Source organism: Carassius gibelio, chromosome A7 (genome assembly GCF_023724105.1).
Source record: "Carassius gibelio isolate Cgi1373 ecotype wild population from Czech Republic chromosome A7, carGib1.2-hapl.c, whole genome shotgun sequence".
Lineage (NCBI taxonomy): Eukaryota > Metazoa > Chordata > Actinopteri > Cypriniformes > Cyprinidae > Carassius > Carassius gibelio.
The window spans coordinates 22,412,338-22,422,478 of record NC_068377.1 but is presented as its reverse complement, the minus strand read 5'-3'; the positions used below and the strand labels follow the sequence as shown (position 1 = coordinate 22,422,478).

General features: G+C 35.1%; 1 long non-coding RNA gene across 1 annotated transcript; it reads left to right on the top strand.

Annotated features, from left to right (window-relative positions):
- Window positions 1-510: 510 nt before the first annotated feature.
- On the top strand, window positions 511-6,403 carry LOC128016854 (uncharacterized). The gene is made up of 2 exons (XR_008184300.1): window positions 511-729; window positions 5,452-6,403. It is a non-coding gene; the product is annotated as an uncharacterized LOC128016854 (long non-coding RNA).
- Window positions 6,404-10,141: the final 3,738 nt, after the last annotated feature.

Genomic DNA, 10,141 nt, shown 5'->3' with positions numbered 1-10,141 from the left:
TATATTTATTTTTCCTGATCATTGACACGTTTTCTGCATTCTGTTTCCTTGCATCTCTTTCCCTCTCTGGTGTCTTTTTTTCTCATACTTGTTCTTACCAGAAGGTGGTGCTGCTGCATCTTCACTATGAGACTCAACCTCAGACGGAACAAGCTTCATACTGCTTCCAGGTACTCACATTCTCTCTCTCTCTCTCTCTCTCTCTCTCTCTCTCTCTCTCTCTCTCTCTCACACACACACACACACACACACACACACACGCACACACACACACAAACACAAAATGGACAAACAAGTGACATACAGTATCCCCTGAGAAGACAAGACAAAGAGATAAAATATACATACAGTATATATTTTTTGAAAGTTTCTGATTTGTTACTGACTTAAAGTGTTTGTTTAAATATTTGGAGATTTCCTGCTTTAAGTTTGGTTTCGGTGTAAATTAGTATAAATGAGAAGATTGAGAACCAAAAAAAAAAAATAGTGTCATTACCGGCTACGACATTTAACAGTTGTTGGACTTCTGCTCTTCTTTTCTGCGCTGTTTGTGAAACAGCAGCATTTAGAGTGTCGTTCTGTGACACTGACTCTAGAAAAGAGATAGAAAGAGAAGGGGAAGAGAGGGAGAGAGAGAAGCAGGAAAAGAGAGAGGAGAGGAAATCGTTGTTGGTCTCGGGGCAGTGGAGCAGTGATGCGGCGGGAAGCACCGGTATTCAGACGAGAGAGGTGTGTATTTATCTTTAGTGTCTTTACTGATTGTAGTGTGCTAGGGAAACATACGGTATGAGGCCTACTCAAATCTAAAAATCTGATGACCTCCATTAATTATTATTGCGGTTGTTATTGTTAATATTATTTGTAGCATTAGTGTTTCTTTAATCTATATTATCATCAGCATAGCATTTAGCCTGTAAATGACCTGGTATCAATAACAATGTTAATAGTCAGTTAATAGGCTGCATTTATGTTTTGGGTGTGGATGAAGTTTTATTGTCGTTTATAAATACATCTAGTATGAAATTATTTGTCTTTACAATTTCAGAAAGATAGAACAGAGAATTTATAAATTCTGTAATATTTTCAAAAAAGCGCGCGCACACACACACACACATTCAAAGTTATAGACTAATTGCCAGGTTTCGATTGGATACCTGTTAACATGACTTTACCAACAGGCGTGATATAAAATTGAAAAAGAAATAAAAAAATATTAAGAACTTATATGGTTAGGATCATTTAAATAATTTTTATTCACAAGAAACTGATCAAATTCCGCATGAAGGTAATGATATATAATGAAATGTCTTGTAAGATTTGAATTCTTAATTCACTTAATTATTATACAAATGTACACATTAAATATAACTGATCAAAATCTGCTAAATTCAGATTCTGTGCAGCAGCTTTTACCAAATACAGTGTCACACCTGTGCACATGCTGTGAGTGTTTATATGTTTTGTGACAACCTCTCTCTTGACTTTCATCTACATGTTGCCAATGACTTTAGCAATTTAAACCGATCTCTCACTTCACAAGAGAGTCTCTTCACAGTTTGGCGGTCTTATAACTGTTGATTGTGTGGCAGTTCTGTCGCCGCTTTTCTCTAATGGAGTGTATCTTTGGAGCACTGCAACTCTATTTTAAAGTTACAATTACTGGGAAGTTGTCATTACACGCTGCAGTCATTTTCATGAAGTTAATTGGAAGAGATTCTTAAAGTTCACTTGGCTCTTCTTGCAGTGAAAACGGTGCTCAACAGTCTGCCTAATTTTCCTGTCTTAAACTGTGTGTTCAGGTGTGCTAGACGTCTTATGGATGATAGGGTACACACACACACACACACACACATAAGTAGCTTTGTCTAGAATTGGATGTCACAAGCCTCGAGTCATGAGTTTTCTATCTAAATTATCCTATATACTAGATTCCGCCGCCATATTAAATCTGGGGGAGCTCTCTTATTGGGGAAAGGCTCTGCGCTAATCAAATTGTGCAATTAGAGGAGGAATAGGGGGAGAGCAGTGACAAAGGGAGAGGATCTTGGTCTGTACCATTGACCTTTGACACCAACATGAGCTAATATTGTGTAGCACATGAGCAACTTCATTGGCGCTCTTACATTGTGACTGTAATGTGTAAAGTATCTTAGTAAAACTGCGGACTGGTCAAGGACAGACCGAAGCTGATGCCACCCTTTAGACCCAATTACTTTTAAGCAACAAATTATTATATATGCCATATTTTTTGTTCTTGTTCTGAAAAAAAACAAAAAACACATTATACTCAATACGTTACAATAATTCAACATTCAAATACACTTGATTTTTATCCTGTGTAACAACTGAATTGATGTATTTAGACATTTTTTTACAGTTTGTTTTAGATTCTGTCCTCACATTTATATTTAAAACAAAAGGTACATTTTGTACTTTTTATATGGTTAATATTGTCCTAACATAATCAGGCTCAAAATCACAGCATTGATGAAGCATTTGAGGATGTAGTGCATTAGATTCTACTTACTGTAATTATTTCTCAGTTATTAGAACTTATCCAAAAACTCTTTATGGCTCGTCCTTCTGTAATCATTCACAGACAATCAAAGCTGTAGGAATGTAATTAACAATCCTTTTGCTCACCACAAGTTTCTGTGTGCCGTGATTGCGTATGAATGTTTTGCGTCTTAGACTGTGTGTCGTAAGATTTTTAATATAGTCTACGTTTACATGTAAAATGCCGTCATGTTCCTAAGCAAATTTGCGTCCCAGCTAGTTCTGGTAATTTCTAAATCAGTTTTTGCTCATTTTCTTTGAGTAAAATAATGTTTTGATTTCAAGGTTTTAGCAATGTTTTCGTCAAAATAAATAATTATTTTGTTGTGGAAATTTGGATTTGCCTAATGTGACTTTTATTTTTATTTTTATGTATGTATTTATTTAGTCTTTGGATTGTCAAATTTGACCTAATAATTAGCAGAACAATTTTAGCGCAACGGTTTATGTGTATTCGTGTATTTTCTCAAACAGTAGCTTCCCCCGAAAGAGAACATGAATTTATCTGAAACTTACTTTTTAAATCTGTACTGTATAAGCTATGAAATGTTTTGATATTTCTCTGGGCTACTTTCAGCAATATAATTGCTGCACGGTCATTTTTAATGGTTACTGAATGCTATGTCTGTTGTAGCACATTTAAATTCAACATTTGCCAACATACAAAGCTGCCGTGCTGTGAGGTTAATACAGTAATTACGAGTACTGTACCATGGAAACTGAACTCTTTAAATATCATGTGATATTTGAGGGACCAGAATTACTAACATTTCAGTCGAAATACCAAATAAACACTGACTCCCTTGACTTTTTTCTGATTTATGTGAAAAAGGATCCAGAGGGGTCTGGGTTTCACTGTTATAGTCTGGTTTACATTTGGGCTCTTGTTTGTACGTGGCTGGGTCTCAAAGAGCAGACCATCTCCCACCCTGTTTACGACTGAGTATTTACACACATTCTCTCTCTGGGCTGCTACAGCGTCTCAGTACCTGACACTGCCAACTTTTCCCTGCTGAGAGCTCTTATAGCCCCTAACCAGCATTTGGGTTAATCTATTATTAGTGGGATTCTTTTTCTGAATAAAGGCCTGAAATTAGACCAGCTAGTGTAAAAGATTAAGTTTTTTTTTTTTTTTTTTACATAAAAAACATCTCCTGTGTGTATATTAAAACAGATTGCTTTTTTATATTACATTTACACCTATTTTATGTAAAAAAAAAAAAAGTTGTAAGTTAAAATTGGACGATTTCATAAAATATATGTTTTATATATAAAATGTAGATTAGTAAATATTATTTCATCTACTTTTTGTGTGTGCCCCATTTTTCTTTTTAACTCTCTCAGGCTCAAATTAAGTTTTAGTAACTTAGTAAATTTAGTAACCTATAGTAAAGTTTTTAGTACTCCAGATTCATAAAATATGTATCTGGAGTAATAAGGTTTTTAGTCACTTTACTGTTGCACATCTGCAATGCCTGCCTTGAGAGGGTTAATACCTGTACATCAGTCACCCTGAATTAAAATACGCGTTTATCTTCTGTTGTTTTTCAAATGCTAATGTACTATCATTGTGCCGTTCACAAAATAAAATTACGTTAAACTCCTTTTCTCTTCTGACTGCTTTTGTCTATGTTTCTATTTGTCTATGTGTCTTTGTTTCTACCTTTTCCCCCCCTATATTTCTTCCAGCATTAAGCGCCCTGATGCATCGCAAATTATTGTAGCGCAAATAGTGTTTACTGGAGGCTAACCCTGACATCTGTTATCGCTAATACCCAACAGACTAAACAATATGGTTTCAAATAAGATTATGATCCTCGAATAAGCCTTATCTGTGTAATTCAAAAAATATATATTGATTTAAATATGCTTTGTAGATGTAAGTAGATTAGGTAATCTGGAGTCCCTATCTGCTCTCAGGTCTGTGCTGGTGGGGGGCACTGTTATAATCCCGCGGAACAATCCTATGATTTCCACAAGCTGTTTTGTGTTATTAAATGTCGAGTGTCTGAGTTGATTTAATGTCATATTAATCTCGTTAACCACCATTTGCTGTCTGCCACAAAAGAAACAGACGCTTGTCTTTTAATAGATGTCTGCATACAAAGTAATGAATGTAGCTATTAATTTAATCATTGTCCTGTTTGATGTGAATATTCCACTCAGAATGGATTATGATGTATTAACACATATATTACATTTAAATTGAACCATGATTAAATTAAGTTCAAGGGATTCCTTGAAAGTGTCTCAATCAATCTTTTTTTTTTTTTTTTTTTTTTATTCAATATTAATTCCCGTCTACTCTCCAGTTCTACATTAATATGACTACTCTAGTAGTCTGAATTCAATCAAAGAGAACTATTTATATTTAATGTTAAAATGTAAAATATTCAGATCAATTTTGTTAGGATTGTTTTTAATATAAGTAAAACTAATATTAAGAAGACTAAGATTATATAATGTAAACACTATTCATATAATAAATAAAATTTTTGAAATGGTTTTCCAATATTAATAAAACTAACAAAAATCTTTGTATCGTTTGGTTTTAATATTAGTAAAGCCGCTAATAAGAATAAATACTATTAAATATTACTTAAAATATTACTAAAACCAATATAAATACTATTCATATAACAAATCAGTGTATTTATTTTTATATCTAGCTGACTTTACAATCATATTGGTGTTACCGGAGTACTTTACAATTGTGTACTTTATTTTGCAGAATTTGAAACTTTTTATATGTGTTTCCATTCATAAACAAATTATCGCAACATATTTTATCTTTATCTTCTCAGAATGGAGAAGTGAAATGAATTGTCTAATCTTTTGCACCATTTCTGTGTTACCTGTGATTAAATGCTGACCTTTCTGTCTTTGACTTTGCAGCTACGGCTCTCCAGGACATGACAAGAGCAAAATCCATCAGGTGGCTCGTGGAATTTGCCCTAATTGGTTTTTACAATCATACCTTATTTAATATAATTGGACTGTCATATAAGCGTTATCCTGGCTGTTATGCTGGGCTATTTTTACCCTGTTTATTGTAAGTCAATTCAGTTCCTGGAAGATCCCTTTAATGCCCCGACTTGCATGTCCAATATTATTAGGTGCTATGAGTTCAGCTTGTGCAAATCGCTTAATGCATAAGTCGGTAAGAGGCTCTGTTCTGGCAGGTCAGACTGAAGGTACAGCAGATTAATATTTGATCATGCAGGAGGGTCTGTAATCACAGCTGATTGATCCTTCAGCTGAGTGCCCTGGCAATTAGCATAATTGTTGCCCACCCTACCGGCTTCTCTCTTTCGCATGTGTCCCTCGCTCAACCCCTAGTGTGGGCTGCAGGTTGAGTGTCTGTGGGACTGGAATTCCTGTACAATACTGTGTGTGTGTTTGTGTGTGTGTGTGTGTGTCATTGAGTGAATAATGGGAGAGAGGTTGGATGAGGATCATCAGAGCTGAAGTTTCCCTCTCTTGGACAGCGTTGTGTGTGTGTGTGTTTGTGTCTACAGGGGCAGTGGGACGCGGTTTGCTTGTGTTAGTGTTTCCGAGGACACACACATGCTGTATTTTGGCAGTGTTCAGAGTTAATCCCCACTCAGCCACGCTCCACGCTCACACTCACGCTGCGAGACGGTAAATGTAACACAAAAACACGCAGGAAAAAAACAGGACGGTGTCTATTAACACAAGACTCTTTTATCAAGAATTCATGGGTCTCTTTTTCTCCTTGGTGTACTTCCAAACACTATGCTTTTCAAATGATTTTACTAACTGATGCCCCCTTGCTTTATGATCCATAACCTGTAATAATAAAGCTTGTATATTATTTTAGAAATGACTGTTGAAAGAGTCCAGCGTTTATTGTCTTTGAATTCATCACATCACTCTGTGCTTGTATCCTTTCTTTATTTAACCAAACGTTTCCATTCATTCGTGAAACTTCTGGATTTCACAATGGTGTGAATTCGATTTCTTTCTTTTAAAAGCCTCTTTGTTTAAGTGGAAAAATACCAAACTGGTTTCTAGTTTGTCTGCCTTTGAAGCCGAGGGGTATAAGTGCCACCGAATGTGTGAGGCAGCCAGTGCTGTGCCACACTGTGTGGGGGTACTTCCTGCACCATGGTTTGTGGAGTTTTTTTGTTTTGTTTTTTTTTTTTCAAAGAGAAGAGGCAGGAAGAGGTTTTCTGTGCCAGTACACTCCCTGTGAAAGGATCAGCGGAGGAGATGTGACCAGTTCTGAGGTATGAACCACTCCGTTTGTCCCTGTGTGAGCTTCCGTAGGGCATAATTACTTTAGGTAAATACAGCTGAACGAAGACTGATGAAGTTTTGCTGGAAAGGTCAATGCCACATATGCGCACGCAGGCCGTGTACACGCATGGCCTTGTAGAGGATTGTTGTGATGGCTTGTAATAATTCAACTAGGCTTTTTTGTAGTTTTTTCTGTATTGTATATATTTATGATGATTTTTTAGTATGCTTTTATGTCTGCATTATATTCATGTTATATAAAGTAAAGTGTTAAGTGTTAAAGTGAAGCCTAGATTTCTATAAATGCTGTATTTTTTTTCTCTTTTTATTCATCAAAGAATCCTGAAAAATTGTATCTCAGTTTGAGTAAAGAGCACAACTGTCTTCATAATTGATCATGATAAAAGTTATTGCAGCTCATGATTATAGTACAATGATTTCTTAAGGATCATGTGACACTGAAGACTGGCGTAATGGCTGCGGAAAATTCAGCTTACAGTTTTTACTGTATTTTTTTATCAAATAAATGATGCCTTGATTGGCATATCAAACAATAATAAGAATCAAAAAAAACCTTTTTAATTATTTGTATTTATATATTGATATTGTTTGCCTTTCACAGTATTTAGCTTTGTCGCAGTGTAAATATTCAGCCTCATAACTTCACTCATTTATAAAACGTTGGAATTTGAAGGCAAATGAGTTGGTACATGTATGCCATTAAAAAGAAGAATAAAAGCTTCTCTTCTCAGTCTTGTTTCAGATTCTCATTGTCTTGTCTTCTCTGATGAAGTTATGCTGTGTCGGACCATTTGTCATAAAACATCTTTAGGAAAAGTCAGTCTGCGAGCTGCTCTCCCTGAGAGAGAGTCATCTGTCTACACACACACACACACACACACAGGACACACTGGGAGATGGGCTACCATTAATCTGCTGTGACTGGGGGAAATTGTGTCTTTGTAATGAGTATTAGGTGTGCATCTACATGAATTAAAGCTAAATGAGTGTGTGATTGATCACCAGAACTAAATGACACAGAGCAGAGCGTCATTACGCTTTAACAGTGACTGTATCATATCGGGATGATTAACACACTCGGCCTGTCTGAAGAACATGTTTATGTAAGTAAAAGAGAAGTGTGGCCAGCGGAAACAGTTTTGTCTGCTTTCAAAGGCATTGTAGCGGTAATATGTGTTAAATCTTCCTGTGAATTATTTTGTTTATGTGTGTGTGCTGATCTCTGAAACACAGCTTGATTAGTAGCACCCCAGATGCGCTGATTCCAGCTGTTTATTTAAATTTGCAGACAGTATTTATGTTTATGTTTCAGCTTTGTGTTGAACTAATTGAACTTTACCTATAAACAATGCCTCGAAGTTTGCTAAGGATACTCTATTCTTCTTTTTTAAATACTACATATACATGACCATTCAGATGTTTGGGGTCAGTATGATTAAAAAAATTAAATACTTTTATTCGGTAAAGATTCACTAAGTTGATCAAAAGTTACAGTAAAGATATTTTATTTTGTTACATACTTTTAAATAAATGCTGTTATATTAAATTCAGAATTCTGAAAAATGGATCTGTTTTCACAAAAATATTAACTGTTAACTGGTAACTTTTTTCTATAGATAATAATAATAATAAATGTTACTTTAACACTGAATCGGAATATTCGATTGATTTCTAAAGGATCGTGTGAGACTGGAGAAATTGCTGATTTTTGTTTATTATTGTATTTTGATCTAAAAGGCCTAATGCAGCATTGGTGAACATTAAAGACTTATTTCTGTTCAATTCATGTTTCATTTTTTTATTCACTTTTCACAATACATATCGTTTAAATATGCAGGTCACTGTGTCAAAGACATATCCATGTCAGAAATGTACAGTTTTAAGATCAAATACAAATCATAAACGTCTGCAACCCCAAACACTTAAACATAAGTGTATATGAATTATTATTATTCTACAAAACATACAAAGTTCGTCTGCTGAGTTGTTTCTCTTGTAGTCTGTGTGTCTATAGATAAAACACCCAAAGTGAAGAGAGACAAGGAGCTCTATTCTCTCTGTAGTCGCTGGCACGCTAACAGACGAATGTGTGTATGCGGTGTGTGAAGTGCGTTTGATGTTTCAGCCAAATTCTCTCAGGTGTTTTTACGTACAGTCTGGCATTTATGCTCTCCAATTGTTTTGTCTGCAAGCACCTATACAGCACACCACTCTGGCTACTGTTTCTTCATAAAGTCCAGACAAGCTGCTGTGTCTGACGTCTAAATTTTATCTGGAAGCTACGGACACACCAGCAGCCTCTGTAACTACCCCAAATCCAATTGCTGTAGATGTATAATTAGCACAAACTTAAAAAAAGAAAAAGAAAAAACAAGTTCTATGTTTAAAGAGATAAGACCCATGGCAGACACTCTAATTTTCTAAAGCCCATTAGGACACAATTTCACAAGGGCAGACAATTTAGCACATATCTATGTGGGCTGTGAGGGGTGCAAGGTCGCGTCACCTCGGATACCGACATATTTACAGTACCTGGACACAGTAATGTTCCACTGTAACCACGGATACCATAATTATTCTGTCATGCTCCCTGTTGGGCTAATTGTTCTAAAAACCGTAATTAACGGGCATCAGGATGTAACTTCCCTGTCACTTTCCTAAAACTCATTTACAAACCCCCCTTTACTTTTTTGTACTTTGTTCACACACATTCTCTCGATCTTACATTTCTTTGATTGTATTGTTTGCCTTCCTTTGGCCGTCTCCCCTAAAGGCCATTACTGCAAGACAGGCTCATAAATTGATCTAGTTCCTTAGATTTCTTCATAATGGAATATTATCATGTGTTGAGTGCATCTCTAAGGCAACACATTCAGTTTTGTTAGTTTATCTAGACCATGCAGTATCCAAGACTGGTGGATTGAACTTGTGGTCATATATATATATATATATATATATATATATATATATATATATATATATATATATATATATATATATATATATATATACATACAAACATTCAGTATATATACTGAATGTAGGCCAGCAAGTGATTAACATGACAAATTCAATAAATTACAATTAAATGTAAACCAGCTGCTGTTAATGAAAAATATTTAATTTTGTAATAACTTTTGTAATTTTTTATTTTTATTAATACTATTAGCAACAAAAATGGTATATTAGACTAAAATGAATGTGATACTGAACAGGAATTCAGAGAAGAAATGGTATATTTCTGAGCCAGACTTGTTGTTTGAGCAACATGCAGTAACAAATCACTTACCCTATAAAAGCCGGG